The 25071-nt window shown below is 45.3% G+C and overlaps 1 protein-coding gene across 1 annotated transcript in view; it reads left to right on the forward strand.

The window, feature by feature from the left end:
• Positions 1 to 20152, forward strand: part of ahdc1 (AT hook, DNA binding motif, containing 1) — a 216351-nt gene extending 196199 nt beyond the window's left edge. The window contains exon 4 of the mRNA XM_052036500.1: positions 18326 to 20152. The gene's annotated coding sequence lies outside the window, so the exon portion shown is untranslated. The remainder of the gene's footprint in view (positions 1 to 18325) is intronic.
• The last annotated feature ends 4919 nt before the right edge of the window (positions 20153 to 25071 follow it).

Genomic DNA, 25071 nt, shown 5'->3' on the forward strand with positions numbered 1-25071 from the left:
AGGGCTTTCCTCCTGTTAAGGGCACACTCCTGGTGAGGGCACTCTTATTCCGGGGACAACTCCCCGCACAACCAGTGACTATTAGAACCCTTCCCCACCTCCCCTACACCACATCTTCTGTCCAGCCACCTTCATCTCGTCTGGTGATCAGCTTTCTTCTTATTGAATAGGACAGCAGCCACAAGGGGCCAAATGGCCTAATCCTGCCTCCACTTACGTTCTTACGTCTGAGACTACAGCAGCCCACCTCTCTCATCACCCTGCTCTCCATCACGTGGCTGGCTAGTGGTGAAGATGTCAGTGCATGATGGCAGGGAGACCAGGTGATGAATAAGGGGGCCATCCTGGCTGTGTCCTCCTGCATTCACTTTGCCGATAACAGCCGCACTGTGAATAAGCCTCATGGTCTTAGTCCTACCACGTCACAGCTCCACACCTTCACTGCCAAAGCTCCTGGGACACAATCGCATTCACCCCTTTGTTCTGGGTGAGACGCCAGGCCTCTTTTCACTGCTGCTCGACTCCTGAACCAGGTCTTGTGCTAGCCACAGAGTTGAGGGCTTCAGATGGAGAGGGAGGGACAGGGATGGAGCGGAGAGGGAGGTGTTGGGCTGTCTTGGGGTGGGGTTTGTTTGCTTCTCGAAATGGTGAGCGATTTCAGAGGAATGTGGGTGAGCCGGTACGTGACAAAGTGTAGTTGTGGGCACCGTGAGTAACTCGGAAAGCCAACAGAACATTATCATTTGCTAAAAAACAAACCACCGGAGGAACTCAGCAGGTCAGGCAGCATCTGTGGAAGCAGAGGGGTAGTTGAAGTTTCGGGTGGGGGAGGGAAAGAAACTGGGTTAGAGGGGGCTAGGATTGGGGTTTGGAAAGGAGGGTGTGTGCAAGAGAATCTGGGTGGATCAGGAGGAGAGAGAAAGGAATAGAAGGGATGCAGTTTATCTGAAATTGGGGAATTCAATGCTCGAGCCGTGGGTTTGTAGACTACCCAGGAATATGAGGTGCTGTTCCAATTGGTTCCATCTGCCTGTCACCCACACACACCTCCCACTGGGTCCCATGTCCTCTCCCCCCACTGCCCACCACCCGTCCCTTGTGGTTCCACTCACCACCTTCCTTCGTCATCAGGTTCCACCATCGGCAGCCCTTTGTCACCTCCACCTCTCACCTCCCAGCCTGTGTCACCACCTCCAACCCTCCCTCCCCAGCCTGGCTCCATCAACCCCTCCTCCCCTGGATCCACCTATCGCTGGCCAGCTCCTGCCTCACCCCTCCTCCTCATCTCTTTACACTGGCTACCTCCCCTCTACACTCTCAGTCCTGATGGAGGCTCTCAACCCAAAACGTCAACCGACCCTCTGCCTCTAGAGTTGCTGCCTGACCAGCTGCGTTCCACCAGCAGTTTGTTTTTAGCCCCAGATTCCAGCATCTGCAGTCTCTTGTGTCTCTAGATCATATTCTGAGAGGGATTGAATACAAAAGTAAGGAGGTTATGCCTGAGTTATATAGGGCATTGGCTCTGGTTTTCTCTCTTCATTATTACACCCTGACCTGCTGGACAAGCCTCACAGCCCTGCCACATGGAGTCATCGCGTTATACAGCACAGAACAGGCCCTTTGGCCCAACTTGTTCATGCTAACGAACATGTCTATACAAGCGAGCCCCATTTTCCTGTGTTTGGCCCATATCCCTTTAAACTTTTCCTACCCTGGTCACCTCACTACAGGAAGGATGTCGAGGCTTGAGAAAGGGTGCAGAGGAGGTTTACCAGGATGCTGCCTGGATTAGAGGGCATGTGCTATCAGGAGAGGCTGGACAAACTTGGGCTCTTTTCTCTGGAGCGGCAGAGGCTGAGAGGAGATCTGTTGGAAGTGTATAAAATTATGAGGGGCATAGATAGGGTGGACAAGCAATATCTTTTTCCCATTATTGAGCGATCCAATACCAGAGGGCATGCACTTAAGGTGAGAGGGGGTAGGTTCAGAACAGACGTGAGGGGTACGTTTTTTACTGAGAGACTGGTGGATGCCTGGAATATGTTGCCTGATAGGGTGGTACATGCAAATTCATTGGGGGCTCTTAAGAGGGTCTTGGATGGGCACATGAATGAGAGGAAAATGGAGGGATATGGGCTTTCTGCAGATAGAAAGGACTAGCTATGTCGGCACAACATTGTGGGCTGAAGGGCCTGTTCTGTGCCATAACGTTCTATGTTCTTTATCCATGTACTTATCCAAATGTCTTTTAAACATTGTAATTGTATCCGCCTCTCTCAGTTCCTCCTCTGGCAGCTCATTCCATATACGCACCACCCTCTGGGTGAAAGTTTCCCTTTAGGTCCCTTTTAACTCTCTCCCCTCTCACCTTAAACCTGTGCCCTCTAGTTTTAGATTCCCCAACCCTGGGAAAAAAACTGTGACCGTCCACCTTATCTATGGCCCTCATGATTTTATACATCTTTATCTGGAGTACCTTGCACAGTATTGGTCTCCTTACTTAAGGAAGAATATTGAGTACATGGAGGGTTTACTGGACTAATAACTGGACTGGGTGGCTTGTCATATAGCCATCAGCACAGAAACAGGACCTTTGACTCACCGTGACTGTGCCAACCATCAAGTACCCATCTATACTAATCCTATTTACCAGCTCTTGATCTGTATTCTTCCGTGTCTTGTTAATTCAATTGCTTCTCCAGATTCTGCTTAAATGTTGTGAGAGTCTCTGCTTCCAGCATCCCCTCAGGCAGTGCAATCCAGACTGCAGCACCCTCTGGGGAGGGGGACCAAATGTTTCTGAGGTTTCCTTTGGAACCTCTTACCCCTCACCTTAAACCTATCCCTCTGGTCTTAGATACCTCTGCCCTGGGGAAAGTTTTCTTTCTATTCATGCTTTTATATATTTCTGTTAGGTTCCCCCTCTCAGCCCCCTCTGCTCCAGGGAGAACAGACCCAGCCTTTCCAGTCTCTCCTCAGAACTCAAACACTCCATCCCAGGCAATGTCCTGGTGAATCTCCTCTGCACCCTCTCCAGTGCAGTCACCTCCTTCCTATGGTGCGCTGACCAGAACTGCAAGAATACTCGAGCTGTGGACAAACCAATGTCTTTGAAAGTTGTGGCCCTCCATTACCTCCCTGCTCTTGTACTCTACACCCCTGCTAACGAAGGTCAGCTACCCATATGCTTTCTTCACCACTCGATGTACCTGTGCTGCCACCTTCAGGGACCTTTGGACTTAGTGTGTGTTATGCGTAAAGGTTGGAAAGCCGAAGCTTGTAGCCTTTGGAGGTTAGAAGGCTGGCAGGCATTTGGTTGAAATGTTTAAGATCCTGAGCAACAGTTGGAGATCCTTTGTCAGAACTGGAGAAAAGAAATTTAAAAAGTCTGGTTTTAAATTGCCGAGGAGGTGGCAGGAAGGGTGAATAGGACAAAGGGAATATCTGCTGTAGGTGAGGCTGGAGTTGTCATGGAGATCAGTCAGATGTGTTAATGGGACAGTCAGAGTTTTTTTTTGGATGTGTTTGTGTTGCTAGTGGCAGGGCTGTGGGGCTTGTCCAGCAGGTCAGGGTGTATTAATGAAGAGAAAAGTCCTGATCCAAAGTCCCAGATGGATTGACATTCTGAAGAAGTGACCAATTCTGACGCGGACAGGGAAAGTCATTTACTGAAGCCGAACAGTTCAATATCAAGTTTGGAAGTCCACAGCGTGTCAAGGTGAGGTGTTGGGCCTCATGGAAGTGATTCAGTGCCTCTAAAGGGTTTTGAATTGACGCTGAAGAATAATTTGTAGGGGAATGGGACTGATGCAGTGGGAGCCTGTTTTGACTCAATGGATGAATGGCCTCCCATACCATAACAATTCTGATTCTAGGTAAACACTTTTGTTGCTGCAGTTCCTCACTGTGTCCCACCACAACAAGACCCCCTCTCACCATCCTCCTGATCACGAGCTGGGTATTGTATTTATTGAGCAGTTTATAACACGTCTGTAAAATACTATGGGAAGGTAGCACAAAGTGAGAGGACTGCTTGAAAACAAAAGTGATCCTGAGCTGAACTGAAAGAAACAGAGTACAACGGCAAGAGTGTTGCACTAAATGTTCATAACTCATTGGGGAGGCTTCATTAACATAAGAAGTGGGAGCAGGATTCAACCATATGGCCACTTGAGCTTGCTCCATCATTCTCTGTTATCAAGGCTTATCTGATCTTGGCCTCAGCTCCACTTCCTGCCTGTTCCCATTAACCCTTGGCTCCCCTTTTGAACAAATTTATTCAGTGATACAACCTCCACAATGGGATCAAGAATTCCAAAGCTTTATGCCTTTCTGAGAGAAATTTCACCCAATCTCCATTTTAAACGGTTGACCCATTATTGAGAAGCTATGTCCCCAACAATCTGTCAGCATCTACCCTGCCAAATCACCTCAGAATCTTTTATGTTTCAATAAGATCATCTCTCATTCCTCTAAACCGCGGTAAGTGTAGGTCCAACCTGCTCAACCTTTTATCAGTTTCTTCCCCTCGCTATCAGATTTCTGACAGTCTATGAACCCATGAACACTACCTCGTTACCCCTCTTTTGCACTATTTATTTACTTCTGAAACTTATAGTAATTTTTACGTCCTGCACTGCACTGCTGCCGCAAAACAAATTTCACAACATATGTCAGGGATAATAAACCTGATTCTGATTCTTTCCTCATCAGACACCTCCTGCATCCGAGCGTCAGCCTTGGAATTCATAGCAGTTGCCTCACATAAAGTAGCTTTGATTTGACCCCAGAGAAAATCTCAACAAAGGATTTTCTGGTACTTGGGAGTTACACAGCAGCTGCGAAACTTAAATTTGGACAATTAGATAATTAATTAAATCTGGAATTAAATGAGAAAACTTGTAACTGTAATGGTACTCATGAAACTAACAGATTGTTGTACAAACCTGTGTATTGCCCTTCAGAGAAGGAAATTTGCCCTGATTTCCAAGCCTGGACTATATGTGACTTCAGACCACCAACCTGGTGGGCTGTTAACTGATGTTAACTTAACGTTTGGGGGACTTAGGGATGGGTTATGAATGGAGGCTTAGTTAATGAATAAAAGTTTGAGGGATGTGGTGGACTTTCCGATGGGCTAGTGGAAGTGACATTGCACAGGTGGCAGAGAATGCTGGACAAAGTTTCGAGCAACATCCACAAAATTCTGGAGGAACTCAGCGGGTCTGACAGCATCTATGGAGGGAAATAAACAGTCGACGGTTCAAGCTGAGACCTTTCATCAGGACTGGGAAGAAAGAGGGCAGAAGCCAGAATAAAAGAGGGAGGAGCATAGGCTGGCAGGTGAGAGGTGAGTCCAAGTGAGAGGAGAAGGTAGGTTGGTGGAGGAGGGCTGGAGTGGGAATGATGTGAGAAGCTGGGTGGTGATGGGTGGAAGTGACAAGGGCTGAAGAAGATGGAATCTGATAGGAGAGGACAGTAGACCATGGAATAAAGGGAAGGAGGTGGGGAACCAGAGGGAGGAAGGTGTGGGTGAGGGGCAGGTAGTGAGGGCAGGGGAGGGAAAAGAGAAGGGATAAATGGGCTGGGGGATAAGGCAAAACAAAGGGGGGAGGAACAGATGGGAGTGGTTGAAACACACGTTGATGCTGGAGGAACTCAGCAGGCCAGGCAGCATCCGTGGAGAAAAGCAGGTGGTCAACGTTTCAGGTCAGGACCCTTCTTTGGGACTGAAGGTAGGTAAAGGGGAAGCCCAATATATAGGAAGGAAAAGCAGAGCAGCGATAGGTGGACAAAAGAGGGGAGGTGGGGTGGGCATAGGGTGGTGATAGGTAGATGCAGGTAAGAGATAGTGATGGGCAGGTGCGGGGGAGGAGGGGAGAGCAGATCCACCGGGGGATGGGTCACAGGTAAAGAAGGGAAAAGGGGGATAGGAAAAAGAGAGAGAGGCTAGGAAAGGGAAGAAAATAATAGGCATGGTTTGGGGGGTGGGGGTGGTGGGGGGGGTGGGGATTACTTAAAGTGGAGAATTCAATGTTCATGCCATTAGGCTGCAAGGTTCCGAGATGGAAAATGAGCTGCTGTTCCTCCAGTTTGCGCTTGGACTTCTCCTGGCAGTGGAGGAGGCCGAGGACTGACATATCTGTGATAGTGTTGGGGGGCGGGGGGGGTGGTGGGGGGGGAGTTGAAGTGACTGGCAACGGGGAGATGCAGTTCGTGGTTATGGACAGAGCGCAGGTGTTCTGCAAAACGGTCACCTGGCCTGCGATTGGTCTCACCAATGTACAGGAGGCCACACTTGGAGCACCGAATGCAGTGGATGATATTAAGGGAGCTGCAGGTGAATCTCAGTCTCACCTGAAAGGACTGTTTGGGTCCCCTGGATGGTGTAGGGGCAGGTGTTGCACCTATGGCGGGGACAGTGGAAAGTTCTCGGGGTGGGGGTGGGATGGGTGGGGAGGGAGGAGTGAACTAGGGAGTCGCGGTGAGACCGGTCCCTGCGAAAGGCAGAAAGGGGTGAGGAGGGGAAGATCTGCTCGGTTGTGGGGTCCTGTTGGAGAAGGCGGAAGTGGCGGAGAATGATGTGCTGGATACGTAGGCTGGTGGGATAAAACGTGAGGACAAGGGGGACCCTATCCCTTTTGGGTCTGGGAGGGGTGGGGGTGAGAGCAGAGGTGCGAGAAATGGCAGAGATGTGGGTATGAGCTCTCTCAAACACAGTAGATGGGTAGCCATGGTTAGTAAAGAAGTTGGACATCTCGGATGTCCTGGAGTGGAAAGCCTCATCATGGGAGCAGATGCGGCGGAGGCGGAGAAATTGAGAGAAAGGGATAGTGTCCTTGCAAGAGACAAGGTGGGAGGAGCTGTAGTCGAGGTAGCTGTGGGCGTCCGTGGGTTTGTAGAAGATGTCGATGGATAAGGAATCTCCTGAGATGGAGACGGAAAGATTGAGGAAGGAGGGAAAATTAGTGGCGAAATTTATGAAACTGTCGAGTTCCACAAGGGTACAAGAGGTGGCACCAATGCAGTCGTCGATATAGCAGAGAAAGAGCTGAGGAATGGGGCTGGAGTAGGCTTGGAACAGAGACTATTCAACATAGCCAACGAAGCGGCAGGCATAGCTGGGGCCCATGCGAGTGCCCATGGCTACTCCCTTGGTCTGTAGAAAGTGAGAGGAATCGGAAGTGAAGTTGTTTAGGGTGAGGACAAGTTCAGCCAGGCAGAGGAGAGTGTTAGTGGAAGGGGACTGGTTCTGTCTCTGGTCAAGAAAGAAGCGGAGGGCGGTGAGGCTGTCATGATGGGGAATGGAGGTATATAGGGACTGGATGTCCATGGTGAAGATGAGGTTGTGCATGTCGGAGAACTTAAAGCTATGGAAGAGTTGGAGAGCGTGTAATGTGTCACGGATGTAGGTGGGAAGGGATTGGACCAGGGGGACAGGATAGTGTCCAGGTACGAGGATACGAGCTCAGTGGGGCAAGAGCATGCGGAGACAATAGGTCTGCCCGGACAGTCCTTCTTGGGGATTTTGGGGAGGAGGTAGAATCGGGCAGTCCTAGGTTGTGGGACTGTCATGTTGGTAGCTGTGGAGGGGAGATCTCCCAATGTGATGAGGTCAGTGATGGTGCGGGAGATAATGTCCTGGTGGTCCTCGGTGGGGTTATGGTTCAGGGATAGGTAGGAGGAAGTGTCCCAGAGTTGATGGCTGCCCTCTGCAAGGTAGAGGTCAGTGCCAGACTACCACAGCACCACCTTTGTTGGCTGGTTTGATGACAATGTCAGGGTTGGTGCGGAGGTAGTGGGGGGCAGAGCGTTCAGAAGGGGTGAGGTTGGAGTGGGTGAGGGGGGCAGAAAAGTCAAGACAGCTGATGCCGTGCCCACAGTCAGCTATGAATAGGTCCGGGGAAGGTAACAGGCCCGGTGGGGGAGTCCAGGTGGAAGAAGAGGGCTAGAGGAGGGAGAACGGGTCATCGGAAGGGTTTTCTCCACGGATGTTGCCTGGCCTGCTGAGTTCCTCCAGCATCGTAGTGTTTTTCATTTGGCTACTCCAGCATCTGCAGTCCTTTGTTTCTCTGGATGGGAGTGGTTATTGGAAGATAGAGAAATCGATGTTGATGCCATCATGTTGGAGACTACCAAGATGGAATATGAAGTGTCGTTGAGGAAATCCAACGAGATGGAGAGGTGTTGGATCAAAGTAGTTACAACCTCAATCCCGCAAAGTGGGTCCGTACCTAAATGCCACATATTGTGTGCACTGAAAGAGCCCAAGTGTGCAGTGGACCTTCAGTGAGAACAGAGGCTCATCTCTCTGGAGAGGCTGAGGAAGCTGATGCTCCAGGTACAACACCCGGCATCTGAACCTCATAGCCACTATTCAGCAGTAACAGTGAGACTTCTCAGAGAGAAACATGAGCCAGCCTGCAGTAAGCTGAGTGGGGATGATAGCTGTTGGGTTCAGCAAGTGTCCCACTCCATTCCCTTGTACCAAAAACCTTGTGTATTCCTGAAGTTACACAGCAAACTTCAAGGAACTCCAAGTGACTCTCACTCCAGTTAACCCTGTATCAGAGCAATCGTGGTGGAAAGACATCTGACTAGAGTCTTAGTCGCACAACACGAAAACAGGCCCTTCGGCCCAACTCATCCATGCCGACCAAGATGCCGACCTAAGCTCGTCCCATTTGCCTGCGTTTGACCCACATCCCTCCAAACCTTTCCTATCCGTGTACCTGTCCAACTGTCTTTTAAAAGTTGTTTTTATACCTGTCTCAACCACTTCCTCTGGCAGCTCCTTCCATATACTGACTAACCTCTGGGTGAAAAAGTTGCCCCTCAGGTTCTTACTAAATCTCTTCCTTCTCACCTTAAACCCATACCGTCTAGTTCTTGATTCCCCAACCCTGGGGAAAAGACTGTGTGCATTCACCCTATCTATGCCCCTCATGATTTTATACACCTCTATAAGAACACTGCTCAGTCTCCCATGCTCCAAGGAATAAAGTCCCAGCCGATCCAACCTCTCCCAATAGTTCAATCCCTCTAGTTCTGGCAACATCCTCGTAAATCTTTAAAACACTCTTTCCAGCTTAATGGCATCTTTCCTATCGCAGGGCGACCAAAACTGAACACAATATTCCAAATGCAGCCTCACCAATGTCTTATACAACTGCGACAGAACATCCCAACTTCTATACTCGGTACCCTGAGTGATGAAGGCCAATGTGACAAGCGCCTTCCTCACCACCCTGTCCGCCTGTGATGCCACTTTCAGTGAATGATGTACTTTGTACTCCTTGCTCCCTCTGTTCTTGCCCCACTTGTTTTTGGCTGGGACAACCTCCTATTGCAAAACCCTACAGATTAGCATCAAAGTGTCTGTTGTTTGTTAACTAATTTACAGTAGGAGAGCTTCACCTTCAAGGTCAGCTTTCGATGCCCATCCCTAAGTGCCATTGAGAAGGTGGGAATGAGCCTGTATCGGGAACCAGTCCTCCTGGGGAAGGTGCTCCCACAGTGCTGTTGGGCAGGGAGTTCCAGGATTTAGACCCAGTGATGATGAAGGAAGCCAGGGTGGTGTGTGAACGGGAAAAAGCCAAAGAATGGCTGTAAAGTCGAGGAAGCCAGCAGCAGTACTTTGGATAAGGAGTCCCATTGTGAGCTGGGGCAACGAAGCAGGCATGAGGGAGTGTGAATTTAGGGGGAAGATTGCTCATTTTTTGTTAGGTAAGTGACCAGTTTATCCAAGACTGTTAACAACAAAATCCCACCTTATTCATCTCTATCTTTCACACAAATAACTTTTAATTCCTCATTCACCGGAAATAGCACTAATTTCCCTCTGAATTCATTCCTTTAGCTGAGAGTTTGAGGTGTAGATATGTTAATTATTAGAGCAGAGTTGAGGACTGGAAGTGCGGTGGGAATCTGAAGCTCGCTGCATGAAGGCAGAAGCACTCACCAGGGTAGCTGACGAGCGCTGGACCCGAAGAGGTGGGGAGTAGGATTAGCCGAAGTAGCTCCTTTCCTGGTGCTTTGCTCAGGACGGCAGAATGACTCTTTGCCATCAATGTCTTTGATTCTCTGAATTTCTGTGGACTCTTCTTCAGCTCCAACAAGGTTGAAGATTTCTATTCAAGACAGAAATCTCAACCTCCCCCTTTTCTCCCTCACCTTTGTTTTCTCTTGCAGACTGTCCCCTCATTCTGGTAACCTTCTCCCCTTCATTTGCAATCACACTCCTGCCATCCCTGCCTCCCCTGTTTTCCCATTTAATCCTGAAACTCCTTCCGCTGAAGTACAACTGCTGCTCTCTTCACCTCATTCCATGGCCATTTGCTGCCCCTTATTCCTCCCACATCCCAGCATTGCTCCCAAATGCTGCCGCAAAGCGATTCTCGTTATCACATGTCGCAGGTAGAAGCTCCCGTTCTAATGACAACTCCCACAACCTCCACATTCCACTTGGATCTTCATTCAGGAAGAGACACGGCTGTTGAGACAGCAGAACATTACAGCACAGGACAGGCCCTTCGGCCCCTGATATTGTGCTGACCTTTTAACCTACTCTAAGATCAATCTAACCTTTCCCTCCCACATACCGCTCCATTTTTCCATCACCTATGTGCCTATCTAAGAGTCTCTTAAATGTCCCTAATGTATCTGCCTCTACCAACACCCCTGACAGTGTGTTCCACGTATCCACCACTCTCTATGTAAAAACAACTTACATCTGACATCCCCCCCCCCCCCACCGTACTTTCCTCCAATCACCTAAAAGTTATGCCCCCTCGTGTTAGCCATTGTCGCCCTGGGAAAAAGTCTCTGACTGTCCACTCGATCTATGCCTCTTATCATCTTGTACACCTCTATCAAGTCACCTCTCATCCTCCTTCTCTCCACTCATAAGACATGCTCTCCAATCCAGGCAGCATCCTGGTAAATCTCCTCTGCACCCTCTCTAAAGCTTCCACATCCTTCCTATAATGAGGCGACCAGAGCTGAACACAATATTCTAAGTGCGGTCTAACCAGGGTTTTATAGAGCCGCAACATTACCTCGTGGCTCTTAAACTCAATCCCCTGACTAGTGAAGGCCAACACACCATACGCTTTCTTAATAACCCTATCAACTTGCGTGGCAACTTTGAGGGATCTATGGACTTGGACCCTAAGATCCCTCTGTTTCTCTACACTGCTAAGAATTCTATCATTAACCTTGTATTCTGCCTTCAACCTCCCAAAGTGAATCACTTCACACTGTTCTGGGTTGAACTCCATCTGCCACTTCTCAGCCCAGCTCTGCATCCTATCAATGTCCCATTGTAACCTTCGACAACCTTCTACACTATCCACAGCACCACCAACCTTTGCGTCATCTGCAAACTTACTAACTGTGCAGCAGTCTCCTAGATCGCAGACACCTCCTCAGATACCTATCCCACCTTCGACGGCAGTGTGGACAGAAACGGGAGGGGAATGCATATAAACTACAACATGCAGCCATAGGAGGTGCCGCACAGATCCTACTGAACAAATCCATTTCTCAGGTGCTGCCTGTCGTCCTTCTGTACAGCAAATTATCTGTTTTGCACATAAACTATGCTGCAAATAACCATAGTTACTTGGCAAATCAGCTGGTAGTTTCTGGTTTATCAACTTATTCAGTATAGTGTCAAGTTTCAAAATTCAGATTTCTGAGCAATTATTTCCATTTCTGTGGGCTCGTGTCTCTCTCAGTGTGCCTGATGTTGGGGGTTCCTGCACATTGTTGCCCTCTTGACTTTCCTTGCCAGCTTTCTACTTCTCGTTCGAGTTTCTGCTGATCCACCTGTCCACGTAGAGTATTACCCACACTGGGAGCCTTGTGCAGCCGCACTGGGAGAGTTTTCAAGCTCCCTGTACCCACCACGAGCAGGTCCAGTATCTGAAGCATTGTTCACTGCAGAATGTGGCCGTTAGTATTCATGGAAGCTTTACTCTTTCAGCATTAAAGTGCGAGGGAGGTAACTTCCTCTCTTCAAAGACATTTGTTTCATTTGATTTCTTTTCACCTAAAGCACCATGTGCATCACTGGGGAGCTTGTCTTAACGTTCAGTATTTCCTGGTGGTCACCAATCTGTTCATGGAAAAATGTAATGTACTATTTACTTCCCAAACGGTCCTTAAATGGCTCCAGTCATGGTCAATGATGTCCCTTGCTCTGCAGGCAGCAAACACGAGTAAATCTGCTCGTCTTGAAATTATTTCAAGAAATTATTTCAGTGGCTGCAACTGGAGCAGGGAGTAGTGTGAGAAAGTAGGCAGGCAGAGAGGGATAAGTCTGCCTGAGCTGGTGGGGTGTGGTGTGTGTGTGGGAGGGGTGTGACCCTGTGTGTGTGTGTGTGGGAGGGGTGTGACCCTACATGTGTGTGTGGGAGGGGTGTGACCCTGTGTGTGTGTGTGTGTGTGTGTGTGTGTGTGTGGGAGGGGTGTGACCCTACGTGTGTGTGTGTGGGTGGGGTGGGGTGGGGGGGGGGGTAGGGTTGTGACCCTACGTGTGAGGTGGGGGGGGGGGGGGTAGGTGTGACCCTAGGTGAAATTTTGACAGTGCAGAGATTTTGAGAGTGCAGAGTTTGCATGTTCCTGCCAGGATTAAAGGCAAAGTTAACAAGCATAGGGAACCTTGGTTTTTCAAGGGATATTGGAGATCTGATTAAGAAAAAGAGAGAGGTGTATAGCAAGTATAGGCAACTAGGAATAAATGAGGTACTTGAAGAGTATAGAAAAAGTAAGAACATACTAAAAATGGAAATCAGAAAGGCAAAAAAAAGACATGAGGTTGCTTTGGCAGATAATGTGAAGGTAAACCCAAAGGGTTTCTACAAGTATATTAAAAGGATAGTAAGGGACAAAATTGGTCCCCTAGAAGATCAGAGTGGTCATCTATGTGTGGAGCCTCAGGAGATGGGGGAGATCTTAAACAGTTTTTTTGCATCAGTATTTACTCAGGAAACTGGCAGATATGGAAGGAAGGGAAACAAGCAGTAGTGTCATGGAACATATAGAGATTAAAGAGGAGGAGGTGCTTGCTGCTTTATAGTGAATAAAGGTAGATAAATCCCCTGGGCCTGATAAGATATTTCCTTAGACATTGAGAGAGACTAGTGTAGAAATTGCAGGGGCCCTGGCAGATATACTTAAAACGTCCTTAGCCACGGGTGCGGTGCTGGAGGACTGGAGGGTAGCTCATGTTGTTCCGTTGTATAAAAAAGGATCTAAAAGTAAACCAGGTAATTACAGGCCAGTGAGCCTGACATCAGTTGTAGGTAAATTATTGGAAGGTGTTCTGAGAGATCGGATATCCAAGTATTTGGACAGCCAAGGGCTGATTAAGGATAGTCAGCATGGCTTTGTGCGTAGTAGATAGTGTTTAACGAATCTTGTAGAGTTTTTTGAGGAGGTTACCAAGAAAGTAGATGATGGAAAGGCTGTGGATGTTGTCTACATGGACTTTAGTAAGGCCTTTGACAAGGTCCCACATGGGAGGTTAGTTCAGAAGGTTCAGACACTAGGTATCCATGGAAAGGTTGTAAACTGGATTAGAAATTGGCTGAGTGGGAGAAGACAGAGAGTGGTAGTGGACGATTGTTTCTCAGACTGGAGGCCTGTGACTAGTGGTGTGCCTCAGGGATCTGTGCTGGGGCCATTGTTATTTGTTGTCTATATCAATGATCTAGATGATAATGTGGTAAATTGGATCAGCAAGTTTGCTAATGATACTAAGATTGGAGGTGTAGTGGACAGCGAGGAAGGCTTTCAAAGGTTGCAGAGGGATCTGAACCAACTGGAAGAATGGGCCAGAAAATGGCAGATAGAATTTAATGCAGACAAGTGTGAGGTGTTGCATTTTGGAAGGACAAGTCAAGGTAGGACATAAACAGTAAATGGTAGGGCACTAAGGAGTGCAGAGGAACAAAAGGGGTCTAGGAGTTCAGATACATAATTCCCTGAAAGTGGCATCACAGGTAGACAGGTTTGTAAAGAAGGCTTTTGGCATCTTGGCATTCATAGATCAAAGTACTGAGTATAGGAGTTGGGATGTTCTGGTGAGGTTGTATAAGACATTGGTGAGGCCAAATTTGGAGTATTGTGTGCAGTTCTGTTCACCTAGCTTGGAAGGATATTTGTAAGATTGTAAGAGTGCAGAGGAGATTTACTAGAATGTTGCCGGGTCTTCAGGAGTTGAGTTACAGGGAAAGATTGGACAGGTTAGGACTTTATTCCTTGGAGCGGAGAAGAATGAGGGGAGATTTGATAGAGGTTTACAAAATTATGAGGGGTATAGACAGAGTTAATGCGAGTAGGCTCTTTCCACCTAGATTAGGAGAGATAAGTACGAGAGGATATGGCTTTAGGGTGAAAGGGGAAAACTTTAAGGGGAACATTAGGGGGAACTTCTTCACTCACAGAGCGGTGGGAGTGTGGAACGGGCTGCCATCTGATGTAGTAAATGCGGGCTCACTCTTGAGTTTTAAGAATAAATTGGATAGATACATGGACGGGAGACGTCTGGAGGGTTATGGACTGGGTACAGGTAAGTGGGACTAGGGGAATAACGTTTCGGCACAGACTGAAAGGGCCAAATGGCCTGTTTTCTGTGCTGTAGTGTTCTATGGTTCTAGGTGTGTGTGTGGGAGGGGCGTGACCCTACATGTGTGTGTGTGCGTGTGCGCGTGAGTCCGTGCGTAAGGGAGCAGGGTAACTGTGTGTGTGGAGAAACAAAGGACTGTAGAGGCTGGAATCGAGATGAAAAACACGATGATGCTGGAGGAACTCAGCAGGCCAGGCAGCATCCATGGAGAAAAGCAGGCGGTCAACGTTTCAGGTCAGGACCCTTCTTCAGTAACATTTCACAGAACACCTGCACTCTGTCCATAATCGTGACCTGCATCTCCCCGTTGCCGGTCACTTCAACTCCCCCTCCCACACTATCACTGATATGTCAGTCCTCGGCCTCCTCCACTGCCAGGAGAATTCAAAGCGCAAACTGGAGGAACAGCTCCTCATTTTCCATCTTGGAACCTTGCAGCCTAACGGCATGAACATTGAATTCTCCCACTCTAAGTAAATCCCACCTACTTCCCCACAACCCACACCCCCCCCCCCCCACCACCACGCTTCTTTTCTTCTTCCCTTTCCTAGCCTATCTTTTTTTTTCCTACTCCGCTTTTTTACTCCTTACCTTTGACCCGTCCCCCGGTGGATCTGCTCTCCCCTCCTCCCCCGCACCTGCCCATCACTATCTCTTACCTGCATCTACCTATCACCACCCTGTGCCCACCCCACCTCCCCTCTTTTGTCCACCTATCACTGCTCTGCTTTTCCCTCCTATACATTGGGCTTCCCCTTTTCCTATCATCAGTCCTGAAGAAGGATCCTGACCCAAAACGTTGACCGCCTGCTTTTCTCCACGGATGCTGCCTGGCCTGCTGAGTTCCACCAGCATCATTGTGTTTTTCATCTAGATTCCAGCATCTGCAGTCCTTTGTTTCTCTTGTCTCTGCAGCTTGTTCCATATACCCACCACCCTCTGTGTGAAAGCGTTGCCCCTCAGGCTCCTATTCAATCTCACCCTAAACCTATGCCCGCTAGTTTTTGATTCCCCAACCCTGGGGAAAAGACTGTGCTTTTAGATAATGTTTTTAACTCTGTGTGTGTGTGTGTGTGTGTATGTGTGTGTGTGTGTGTGTGTGTGTATGGAGGGGTGATAACTGTGTGTGTGTGGGAACAGGGTAACTGTGTGTGTGTGGGAGCAGGGTAATTGTGTGTGTGTGTGTGTGTGGGAGCAGGGTAACTGTGTGTGTGGGAGCAGGGTAATTGTGTGTGTGTGTGTGGGAGCAAGTGTGTGTGTGTGGGAGCAGGATAACCCTATGTGTTTTGGAGCAAGGGTTGTCTGTGATAAGTCTGACAAATAGTCTTAATAGGAATCCTGTTAATTTTTTGAAGTATTTAAGGTTGAAGCTTATTAAAATCAGAATTGATGAAGTTATATATCAAAGATAAAAATGATTAAATCAGTAAATAACTACATCATTTATTAAAAGTAATAGTATTACCACCTGTTATTCCCTCGTAACACAGCAAGAAGTCGCTCAAATAAAGTAGCTGATTGTGGTTTGATGAGGTATCGTATGGTTATTAAAATGCTTAATTGATCAAGGAGGGCTGATCGTATGATTTTACAATGGTAATGAAATGTTGTGTGTGTGTGTGTGTGTGTGTGTGTGTGTGTGTGTGTGTGGTATAAAGCCAGTTAATAGAAAAGTTTCTGTTCTAAAAATATTGTCTTCATTGATGGAAAACTGAAATTACTTTGAAGAAACTCAGATCCAGCACCATCGACACAACGCGGTCTGGGCATCTGGTGACTGGAGTTGGGTGCTGATTGTAGACAACTGAGTCAGTGTGCGTGAAGACTCGGGATCGGGCTGTGCATCTTTCTTGTAACTGCTACTGATGTTTTATTAAGGATTTATTCAAAGTGCACAAATGTTAATTCAGACACAAAGCACACATAGTTTGTGCATTGTGACAACATTTCCAAGACAATTGGAACAGAATCTCAGTGTCAGAAAGCGCTATGTGTTGTTCACATTCATATTCTTTCATTTTCCTTTGCAGGAACATAGAACCAACACAGCACAGGAAGTGATTTATATTGTGTCTATGCTGGCTTTTTGTGGAGCAATCCTAGCCATCCCTTTCGTATGGAATGAGACAGGAGCAGGAGTGGGCCACTCGGTTCTCAAGCCTGCTCCAGGATTCCATAGGACCGGGGCTGTTCTGATCTTGTTCTTCACTCCACTTTCCTGCCAGCTTTCCTGCTCTTCACTCCCTAACCCCCTTCCCCCACCCTAGTCCCCCACCCTTTGCCACAGCACTGAAGATTATCTTCCCTCGTGTCCATCCACTTCCCATTTGAAAATCCTGCTTGAAACTCCCCAACAGCTATTGAGGTGTGGATCATCAATCCACCACAGCCCCCACGTTTTGTGCCTGTCACTTTGAATCGGTGATCTGTGGTCCTTGAGTCAGTTACTAATGGCTACAGTTTCCCTCTGTGAATCGGCTAAATATCGTGATCTTGTATGGTAATCAAAAAGCAAAAAAAAACTGCAGATACAAGATATCTGAAATCTCTTCTGATGAACATGAGAACGAGGAGCAGGAGTCGGCTATCTGGCCCTTCAAACCTGATAAGATCAATAATATTGTGGCTGATCTGGCCGTGGACTCAGATCCACCTACCTGCCTTTTCCCCACAACCCTTAATTCCCCCACTATGCAAAAATCTATCTAACTGCGTTTTAAGTGCTAACTGTGAAATACCATCATCCTGAAGTATTAACATTGTCTCTTCACAGATGCTGCCTGACCTGCTGAGTACTTAAACCATTTTCTGTTTTCATTCGTGATCTTAACCACCCCTTTCAAATCTCCTCTCAACCTACATCGTTCCAAGGAAAACAACCACTGCTTCTCCAACCTCACCCTGCAGCTGAAATCTCACATCCCTGCAACCATGCCAGCAAACCTTTCTCTTGTGATATCACCACAAGGAAATGTGCACTTGCTTTTAATGTTTTGCTTGTGTTCTGATATCTGTCACTTCCAGCTCCTTCAGTGTATTTTAATTTCAGCTGACGCACCTATTTCAGAGCCTGCATAGAAGAAACTCTTCACCCAATGATAATTAGACATGCCATCATTTTCTCTTTGCTTGAGTGAATTTTTTTTCCACTCTCCAGTGCCAAAAACAACTTAATCAGAATTTCCAGAGTGTTTGAATCAATTACATCGCAATTTCAGTTTTGCACCATGTTATGTGTTGCTGATTCTTAAACTTGGGCATTTGGGTTACACTGCCACTGATGCTGGCTGTGAGGTTGGGTTTTACAGAGCTCGTGGTATATTTTTAGAACCATGTAAATGTTTTTGGAAAGTTACTGTGTTGAAGTGATTGTAAGTTATCATGTTTAATCTTGGTGGGAGGTGTGGGTGTGTAATGGGAGAGAAATCAGCCCACTATGAATAAATAAAAGTTATGTGAGAGCTGACTTGTAACTTGAACCTTAAAGCAGTTCCAGACCATTTGACCAATTCACCTTTACATAGATTTTGTTTTTAAAAATAGCAGGGCAGTTGTTTTTAATATTAATTCTGTCAATGTCTTTAAATTCGTCATTGTTATAGTGGCATGCAGGGTTCGCGGTGCACAGTTTTTGTATACCATGTTATTACTGATGGTACCTCGTGTGATACAGTAAAATTGTTCATTTTTCAGGATGATCGGTTCAAGGGTTTTGTGGAGCAATTAGGAACGCACATTATCTGCATGAATTCATTGGAGGGTTTGTGGTGAACTGACTAATTCAGGAAAACTGGATTTCGGCTTTAAAGAGAAATATGAAATGAGCATCTGCAGAGACAATCACAGTGAACTGTGGGGAGCTGAGCAAAGGACATAGACATTAGACTTGCACTTTGAGACTGCAGTCGAGAAGCTGTTGCTACATTCACGTTTGAAAAAATACATAAAACTGGCTGCAAAAATGCTGACTCTTCTTTCGTACACAATCCATCTTTTAGACAGCAACAAGAATGAGGTACTTGGATGCACTTGTTCAGCTGGTAGGTATAATGTTTGTACAGTGTAAATATAATTTCTGATTTTGTGATCTTTCAGTTTAACGCTTTCAGAACAGTGTGGTTCCTCTTTGGAAACTTAAAAGTACACAACATGTATTCCATTTAAGATACTGTAAAATTGCCATGCACTTATTTGCTGAAATCCATTCCCTGTTGTCTCTGGACACTATTTTTATCATGAAATATCAGTGAGCTTGCTGCCTCTAATTTGAAATACCATTTTAAAAAAAGAGCATTGTACATAACCTGGCTAGCGGATGGAAAAGAAAAGGAAATGCACCGTACATTTTTTTGATGACAGCAGTGGCAAAATTAGGGATAATTAAGGGAAAGAATCGCACTAATTCTTCACTCATTTTCCTTCAGATTACAAGGAGCGCACAAGAAGCATGGTACTGATCTGCCATAGTGTGTGTATTTTGGCAGCTCAATAATTGCTTGGGAGGCAGCAAAGATTGCTGAAATTGCAATGCTGTCAACAGCTCTTGATCCTTTTTTTGTCACCTCATTATGCAGTGACAATACATGTTGTCTTATTATAAATACATATGTTTTTTTTAAAACCGAAATGTACAGTTTTTATAAACAGTATTTAACCAAGGACAGAGTAGACGTGTCACCAGGGCACCAGCAGTTTATGTTCTTGTACAAATGTATCTGTAAATTCTTTATATCGATATAGCGAGTGCTTCAAATATGCACTGAAATGTTTGCCTGGAGAATGACAGAAATGGTTATAACGTATTTAATGTATATAATGTTTTATTTAAGATGTGTTTTTATTGTACTCTGTACCTACCTGTAGTGATTGTTGTGAGGTTGCAAGGTTGATTTCTAGCACATTTTTTTGCCTTCATGCAGTGTGCACCCAAAGATATATCTTTGTAAAACAATTTCGTATGGACTTTTTATTTGTAAGATGCAGTATTATATGATGAATTTCGGAGTACAGATGAAAATAAGCTCAGGGTGTCATTTCTGTTGACTGCCTGATTTGATCTGTTTATTGAGTGGTTCCTGTGAAATATGAACATTTTTAACCATTTTTTAAACAAATCGTCTTCACATTATGTGTTCTTGAAGTTGTACTCAGTGCCTGCCTGTGTGTGTAGTTCAGTCCACATAAAATACAGACCAGCATTGCCGTAGATGAATTTTTCTGCTTGCTTCACCCCTTCCCTTATCTTTGCAAGATTTGCACTTCTGCTTGCATACTCGATAAATATCATCCACAGGCAGATTGCTGTTGGCGGTATCCAGGTTACAAACCAAATTTCCCTCCAGATATAGGAGCAGCACTTCTGGTTCAGAATCAGATTTATTATCACTGACTTAGATGACGTGAAATTTGTTGTTTTGCAGCAGCAGTATGGTGCAAAGACATAAAATTACTATAAATTACAAAAATAAATAACTAGTGCAAAAAAAAGAAATAATGAGGTAGTGTTCATGGACCATTCAGAACTCTGATGGCAGAGGGGAAGAAGCTGTTCCTGAATCATTGAGTGTGGGTCTTCAGGCTCCTGTACCTCCTGCCTGATGGTAGTAATGAGAAGTGGGCATGCCCCGGATGGTGAAGGTCCTTAGTGATAGTAGTTTATTTATATTAAAGCTATCAAATAAACAAAGTAAGGCGTGCACAATCACTGCTCTCACCGAGCACTTCAAGTAGTCTTCAGCACTTCACCACAGGAGCTGACAAGGCCACGTTAGCTCAGTTCAGAGCATGACCATCAGTTGTAGAAACTTGCCCATTGCCACCTCCATCTCCAATTCTAAACAAGTTCACGAGACCCTGAATTCCAGACAGTGATGTTTCCCAGATGTTGAATGATTTCTTTCACAGCTTCACTCTGTGGACAGCTCAGGATCACTTCTCCCCCGAGGGACCTCAGCTTTGTGGGTTGGTGGCACCATTGTTAGAAATCAGAAGTTCTGTGACCCCAAGCCCTGCCTTGACAGAGATACGGATGCTAGGTACCTTTGTGAGTGATTTATTACTGATCTCTGCTTCACTGGAAATTAATTCTTCCTGATCATAAGAGTGGGAAAGTACATTGCAACAGACAAGATGCTGGAGGAACTCAGCGAGTCAGGCTGCATCTATGGAGGGAAATGCACAGTCGACATTTCTGGATGAAGGGTCTCATCCCAAAATGTCAGTTGTCTGTTTCCCTCCACAGATGCTGCCTGAACCACTGAGTTCCTCCAGCATCTTGTGTGTTGCTCCAGATTCCAGCATCTGCAGTCTCTCCTGTCTCCTGGGAAGGTATGGTATTGGTCTTATTGTTTTAGTAATACAACGGGAAACGTTAATCTTTCCCAAGGCAATGATGCATTGGCATGGAGGTATTGTACTGTGGCATTCTCCAGACATGGACTGATCCTCTTCCGAATGATTGGAGGTTTCTCAGCAGTAGGACACAGGCATGATGCTATTGTCTTCAGTTCAGGCAGGACTGTGATTTTGATGCCCAGTAAGTAGTATCACCAGCAGATAAAAAAGGAATCGAAATCAGTCATTTACCATCTGAGTCTATTTGAGGATGAGAATCTTGAGCCACACAATTACAAACCAGTCAGTACATAACTAGGTGCAAGACTTGGTCAATGGCTGCTTCCTTAGCTTTCAACCAGAACATCATAGGTTCGAGCCCACTCCATCATTCAGTCTGGGGATGCAGTGTTTTAAACGGGAGTGCTAAATTGTTTGAGATGCCGTCTTATTAAACAGAGACCCTGTCTGTAAACTAAGATGGCCTTTAAGTTCCCTGCCGTATTATTTGACGAAAACAGGCCATTTCTCTGCGTCCTGATCAATATTAGTTTCTCGGTCAACTTCTGAAAGTGATTATATGGCAATTTATTTCATTTTCATTTGGATGCTACATTTCCCTACATTACAGCAGTGACCACAATCGCTTTAACTTACTGAGGTTGTGAAAATCATTTTAAAGTAGACAGTGCTTCCTAGATAAAATAATGGAACTCATTCTAAAAATTCGGTTGAAGTAATGTGGATAATCTGGAGTTAAGAAAAGTCACAACAAAACTTCAATGACTTTTAAGATATTAAAAATAATGCAGACAATAACTCCCTCCAAAGTTGCCTTTCCAAATCTTTTGGGCCAAGGTCCACTGGAAGGACTTTTAATTCAATTAAAGTTTATTGGGAAATTGTGATGGATATGAGCAACCATGCTATCAGTTTCCATTTGTATAACTCCTTTTCTTAGAAAAAACATGCCCCAAAAAAAAGTGAACCAGGCACTTGGGAGAGGTGTGTCAGACTGAGGGAAGTGTGGGGTGATGAAACACAGGATCAGTGCTTCGACTCCTGTTTCTTATCTGCATTCATGAACTGAATATCGTAACCAGTGGTAAGCCTGTAAGACTTGTTGAAGAAACTAAGTACATGGAGCATTGGCCAAGGAGGATGCAATCAGACAAGAAGGATGCAATCAGAATACTTAACTAAGAACTTGAAACAGACACTTGCATTTGGGCAAACAATGACAATCAATATTGATGAATGTGAAAGTATTCACATTGAGTGTAAAAATATTTGCAGTTTCAATACACTTTCTACCATAAATAATGTGCAAAATAATTGTTTCCTCCCTTTTAAATTGGCACCAGTTTCAACTCCTGAGCTATTTTTACGCTTTCATTTGATTCCACCCCACCTACTGCCAAAATACTATGGGTCTCTGGAATAGATTTGCTTGAAGTTGTGACCTTGTTGAATGATGGTTGCACCCAAGAGTGTTGTGGGATGGAGGAAGGAGAGGGGAGTAATGCAAATTCCTGCTGGACTTGATGTCAAGTGTAAAACAATCAAGTCAAGTCAAATCTTATAAGTGCTTCCATTGTATTATATATTGTGATAATATTTCAGCATTTCTTTTCAATAAGCATTTCTCCAAGGCCAAGACTCCAATTTAGACAATTGATTTATTTTTATTAAATAATAATTACCATACAGATTTGAGAAATTGCTAATCCTTTTACAGATTTTTCCAAAGATTTCACTGGCATCACTCGTAAAGATTAAAGGCAAGAATTATTCTGATAAATCTGTCCAAGGTTCAAGGAATCAAACATTGTTATTTCAAACCCCTTCCCCAACTTCAAAGTTTTGGGAAATAACTTTGATCAATTAAATGGTTATCAATTCAAACCATTTCAAGTATTTGTTAAAAGTTGTGAAATTTCGGATTTGTTGAATATTGTGTTGGGTCTTTATGATCAGGAAATATCTTGATCATAAATTGAAGAGATTGGCTTTGTGGCTATCGGTGTAATGACGTGTTTTTCTAATTTTCATTCTGCAACTGGAGTCATAAATTTAAGTTTTATGTCTAGTTAAGGAAAATTGAATGGTGTTGCCTTGTTCACAATATGATGTAGTTCTGTTAAGTTCTGTCATTGTTTAGTAGCATAGTGCACGTGCTTTGAAGTGCATCTCTTCAAACTTTGGTGCTTACCATTTTATTTTAGCAGTGCCACTCACTATATGCGGATTCACAGAAGTAAAGATTGGGCTCGCAGTTTCCATCAGCAGTGATGCTGAATTTAACACACCACTCCACACTCAGTGAGAACATTATGGCAGAGGGTAATGAGGCTGTTGAGGGTGAGGGTAAAAAAACCAATATTTTTGTCAATATGGTCCTTTACCCCACCCTTGCTTTGGACACTCAAAGACCACCAGCCCCAGAGTACTGAGGAAGAAACAGCAACAGCAGTAGGCCATTCCACCCCTCAAGTCTGTACTGCCATTTAATGAGATCATGTCCGACCTGTGATCTAACTCCTTAAATCTGCTTTTCTCCCCATACATTAACAAACTGAGTCCCAGCTTTAAATTTGACTATTGACCGAGCATCAGTTGTTGTTTACGCAAAGGAGCTCCAAATTTATACCACTCTCTGACTATAGACTTCTTTCTTTAATCCACTCCTTAAAAAACTTGACTCGAGCTGTTAACTCTGTCCTCTAGTTCTAAAATATCCAACTAGTGAAAATAGTTTTTTTCTCTAGCTTATCAGCTCCCCTTAATACATACCTTCAATTAAATCACCCCTTAACCTTCTAAAATTCAAGGATTATAATCCTACTCATTTAACCTTAGGAGTCCCAGCATCAATATGGTTGTGTATTCCAAGACCTGGAACTATTTCTATGGCTATGTCCTGACCTCTGTGACTCTTAGCTTCAGTTGGGCCCGTATCATCCTGAACAAAGTCTCGGGTGAAATCTCTCAAACCTCATTCTCCAGAGCTTTTCTTCATATAAATCCATTTGTTTATGGGATGTGGGCATCATCAGCAAGGCTGCCACTTACTGGCCATCCCTAATTGTCCCCTGAACTGAATGGTTCAAGGACCATTTCAGAGGACAGTCGAGAATCAATTGCCATTGGTGGGTCTGGAATCGCAAATAGGCCATAGTGAGTAAGCACAGCAGATCTCCTCGTCTGAAAGGAATTAGTGAACCAGATAGTTTTCCTCAACAATCCACCAGTTTAATGTTCATTGCTATTGCTGGCATTTTAGTCCAGATTTATTTAGTTGCCTGGATTTTCTGTGGCAAGAATCGAACATGTGCCTCCAGATCAATAATCAGTGCCACTAGGGATCAATCCAGTAACTTCACCTCGCCCTCAGATGGTTGGGCCTGCCCTCATCTCCAGCCTAAGTTAAACCTACCCTTGTGACTCGATTCCATGCCAAACACTGTAACAGTTGGGAGAATCCATGAATTGTCACAAAGCCTCTTGTCACCTCGGTTAGTAGTCCATACCCGTTTATACAATGTATGTCACCTTCTTGCATAAAATGGTGCATGGAATGAAGGTATTAAGTAGCACTGCCTTTGATGTTAAAAATGAATTGCCATCTGTGGGTCTTGAAGCCTCTCTGAACAAATTCTTCCATTGATGTTCCAAGACTCGATCCATTCCGGCTCCTAGCAATAAGATGCATTGAAACTGAAGAACACAGAGGGATCATTAAGCTTTAAGGATATTTCCCCTTTGAAATTCAAGACAGTGAAGCCTTGAAGATTTCACTAGTCAACTTGGTTACGTCTGCTGTGGATCTGTTACAGAGTCTTCCTTCATGCATTTAGATATATCGTTGTTTCACCAAGGAGGTCAATGTGGTGTGCTCCCCATATCCTCCTGTGGAAGTCAAGGTATGTCATTTCCAAAAATATGCTGCCACATTCTCTTTGTATAAACAGACTGATTAACTGGTAGAAACCGGGTAAAAGGTGTTGCACAAGCTAAACACAGACTATTAAAATTAGTTTTTCCGATGATACTTGGGTGTCAAGCGAAGACCATGTTGCAAAATCACGCTTGTTATTGATGGGAGA

Source organism: Pristis pectinata, chromosome 22 (genome assembly GCF_009764475.1).
Source record: "Pristis pectinata isolate sPriPec2 chromosome 22, sPriPec2.1.pri, whole genome shotgun sequence".
Taxonomy (NCBI): domain Eukaryota; kingdom Metazoa; phylum Chordata; class Chondrichthyes; order Rhinopristiformes; family Pristidae; genus Pristis; species Pristis pectinata.